Source organism: Myotis davidii, unplaced genomic scaffold, assembly GCF_000327345.1.
Source record: "Myotis davidii unplaced genomic scaffold, ASM32734v1 scaffold88, whole genome shotgun sequence".
Taxonomy (NCBI): domain Eukaryota; kingdom Metazoa; phylum Chordata; class Mammalia; order Chiroptera; family Vespertilionidae; genus Myotis; species Myotis davidii.
In genome coordinates, this window is record NW_006300377.1 from 524,046 (window position 1) to 528,003 (window position 3,958).

At 40.5% G+C, this 3,958-nt stretch overlaps 1 protein-coding gene across 1 annotated transcript in view; it reads left to right on the plus strand.

Moving 5' to 3' along the window:
• Positions 1–739, plus strand: part of RRAGC (Ras-related GTP binding C) — a 15,802-nt gene extending 15,063 nt beyond the window's left edge. The window contains exon 7 of the mRNA XM_006777259.2: positions 1–739. This exon is cut by the window's left edge and continues 764 nt beyond it. The gene's annotated coding sequence lies outside the window, so the exon portion shown is untranslated.
• Positions 740–3,958: the final 3,219 nt, after the last annotated feature.

Genomic DNA, 3,958 nt, shown 5'->3' on the forward strand with positions numbered 1-3,958 from the left:
TTCAGCAGTGAGCACTGAGGAAAAAATTTTAAAACAGAAGAAGATTTTTGCCATGGTGTTTTGGGTACCAGATATCTGGGTTCTTTTCTCCTGCATATGATAAATGATCATGATCAGTGTAACGAAGGGAATTTAAAAAAAATTGTTTTCCCCACAATCTCCTCCTTCTAGGGGAGGAACTCATTATGTCATTGAAATATTTAACTCATTTTTCTTTAAACTCGATACCAGCAGCTACCTACCTTTTATTCTATGCTATCTAGATTCTTTAAGGACAGCTGTTTTGTTGACCATGAATGACCCTAAGGCACTGGTCCCCTGGGAGTTGGAGAGAGCACATGTGTTGTTAAACACTCTTCGTCTTCAGTATTCTGACACCAAGTGTCACCTGTGGTACTTCCTTCACCTAGTATATTAATTCATAATTTTTTCTTCTTGTTGTTGGTTGATACCCTTTTTGTTGATTTAAACTTACACATTATTTTTACTTCACATGCCCAGTAGTCATTTATTCCAAAGCCACTGGACCACTTGAGTACATAAGTGCCGCTGTTGAATGAAATGTGTATGTTCAGGTCTGTAAACCTAACAGTGCAACTTGGAGTGCTTCCTGCAGGTGACTGACTGCTGAGTATTTACATGGACCATGGTGATATCCAAAAGAAAAGTGCTTTTATATTTATAGATTATTTCATTGAACTATATAAAATGGGTATCAATAAATGTATTTACACCAAAATCAGTTTTTTTATTTGCCTAAGATATGAGAGGGTGGGGTGGTAGATCATTGGGTTTTCCCACTCTGTCACCTTATCATCCATTTTCTTTCCTTTGTTGCCTCATGGTTAACATGCCTATGTTTCAGGACTTCAGGTTCTGTCCTGATGCAGGAATTTCATATCTTGTGGCCAGATATCTCTCCTGGGCTGTTTCTGCTTAGGATAGGAGATCTTGGCCCAGGTAAAAATGGTTTTTTGGTTGTGATGTTTCATACCAACTGATTTCATGATGGGGAATATCTAGGGCAGCCGTGGGCAAACTACAGCCCGCGGGCCGGGGATCCGGCCCGTTTGAAATGAATAAAACTAAAAAAAAAAAATAGACCGTACCCTTGTATGTAATGATGTTTACTTTGAATTTATATTAGTTCACACAAACACTCCATCCATGCTTTTGTTTCGGCCCTCCGGTTCAGTTTAAGAACCCATTGTGGCCCTCGAGTCTAAAAGTTTGCCCACCCCTGATCTAGGGCCTGGCATAATTGATGTATTAAATCCAAGCTAGGACGGAGAGGAATTAAGCAGAACACCATCTAAAAATGTGTGCTGCCCTAGCTGGTTTTTCTCAGTGGTTAGAGCATCAGTCTGCGGACTGGAGGGTCTTGGGTTCGATTCCAGTCAAGGACGCGTACCTCGGTTGCAGGCTCAATCCCCAGTCCCGGTTGGTGTGTGCCGGAGGCAACCAATCGATGTGTCTTTTTCATACCAATGTTTCTCTCTGTCTCTCCCCCTCCCTTCCACTCGTTCTGAAAATCAATGGAAAACATATCCTTGGGTGAGGATTAACAACAACAACAACAAACTTGTACTGATTCCAACTTGTGATTCATTTCTTCCAGTTCCTGAGATATTCATTACTGACTTTTATATGTCGGTTAGATCAATCTTTATATCGATGCTCATATAGTTAGGCTGGGTCTAAATGGTTTGGAGTAAAAAGCATACATTAGCTTATTAAAAGGGAGGGAGGTCAAAAGATCTTTACTTTCATAATTGGGTTACTTTAGAAGTTCAGTTTTAAAACTCTGAAATAGAAATCACAGAAATAGCTCAGGCAGGTATGGCTCAGTTGGGCTGTCCTGTGCACCAAACGGTTGTTAGTTTGATTCCCAGTCATACCTGGGTTACAGGCTTGATCCCCAGTGGGAGCATGCAGGAGGCAACCAGTCTCTATTTTGCCCTCACATTGATGTTTCTCTCCTCCCTTTCTCTAAATATCAAGAATTAAAAAAAAAAAGTAAATCACAGAAACACAGTGAAAAACAACCACCATAAATCCTGTATCCTTTTTCAAATTATGGAAACTAAGTCCAGAGGATTAAACAGCCTTGTCTAGGGTTATGGATGGTGTGACCATGTAAATTACTCCAGACGTGGTACTGTTGAGAGTGCTGACACGGTAGTAGGTGTAAACTGCACTGTCTTCAGTAAACCAAGGGTGACGGACCTTGTCATAGATCTAGGTGGCCAGCTGGGGCCTGTGCTTCAGATCTGGCAGCCCAGTGCTGCCTGCCTTTATCTTTTGCCTCCGGCTCCCATTGGTTAATGGAGGCAATGTCTCTAGATGAGTGTAACATGGCACATAGATGCCCAAGAAATATTATTTCTTCCCCACTATGGAAAATTACAAATTCAGAGAGTGATTAAGGAGAAAAGGTGAAATAGAAATAAAGTCAATGAGGAAAGGGGACAACTCAGGAAAGGGGAATGGAAGAATCATATTGAACTATTAAGGATTTGCCTGATGTGCACCTGAGAGATGTTAATGTGTGCCAGGCTACCTCAGAGAGAGCAGGGACAGATGGTGAAATAAAACCTTTAAGATCTTTTGCAGCCAGGTGTTACAGCTGTTCCACACATCACGACCTCTCCCACACATTCATGTTGACATGCATACACATATGCACATATACACTGAGTGGCCAGATTATTATGATCACCCCATCAGTACTTTATTGACACTTCCAAAAATACTGAATATTGAAAACTTCCTAAGCAAATATTCTCAAGGTTGTATTATTATTTGTATAACTAATTCACTTCATTGTACTGATGGGGTGGTCATAATAACCTGGCCACTCAGTGTATATGTACACAGACATAATGATGCCCCAATATATTTGTGAGTTGTGCTAATTTACCTTCTGCATGTTTAGTTCTGCTCTTAACAGACAGAAACAAGTGATTTTAAAGATAAAATTCTGATAGTACATACTTTTGTAGTTGGGGAAAGCAATGTGTGTGATTTGTGGACTTTGTTATGGTTTTCTATTTGTTTTGTTTTGCTAATGCTGAAAGCTCTTCCAATTATATCCCAAAGATATTAGTGAATACCATTATTGTTCTCCATCTAAGCTAGTAAAGTAACACACCCGGGCCCCCCACCCCCGTCAGACACCCCAAAGGAACATAGTCTTTACAGGGAATGTGAGCAGCAAGCAGTTGCACATATCGAGTGTATTTCTGTTAATAGTATCTTCCTGAACTGCTCCCATAGGGCTGGGAGACTGTGGACATAAAGAGCACAAAGAAGGACCAGTGATTTAGGTCAGTAGTGTGGCTCTTCCACAAAATACCACATGCGGGCGCACACGTACAGGGAACGTTGTGGAGTGAAAGAAGATGTAGTGTCGAGGATTGAGAAAGGTATGTTGAGATGGTTTGGACATATAGAGAGGATGAACGAAAGGAGATAGACGAAACAAGTATACAAGACGAGTGTGGATAGGAGAGTTGGAAGGGATCGACCTCAGCGAACGTACCTCAATCAGATTGAGGACGTTTTTAGCAAAGGCCAGCTTAGGAGTACCCTAATTAAATTAATAACAATGCACCTACCTATATAGTTTAAGTTTAAAAAATTTGGCTCTCAAAAGAAATTTCAATCGTCGTACTGTTGATATTTGGCCCTGTTGACTAATGAGTTGCCGACTGCTGATTTAGGTGGTTTATGTGTATTACCTTATGTAACGACCTCAGCACGTACCTCAATCAGATTGAGGACGTTTTTAGCAAAGGCCAGCTTAGGAGTACCCTAATTAAATTAATAACAATGCACCTACCTATATAGTTTAAGTTTAAAAAATTTGGCTCTCAAAAGAGATTTCAATCTCTGTACTGTTGATATTGGGCTCTGTTGACTAATGAGTTTGCCGACCACTGGTAGAGGATTAAAAGGT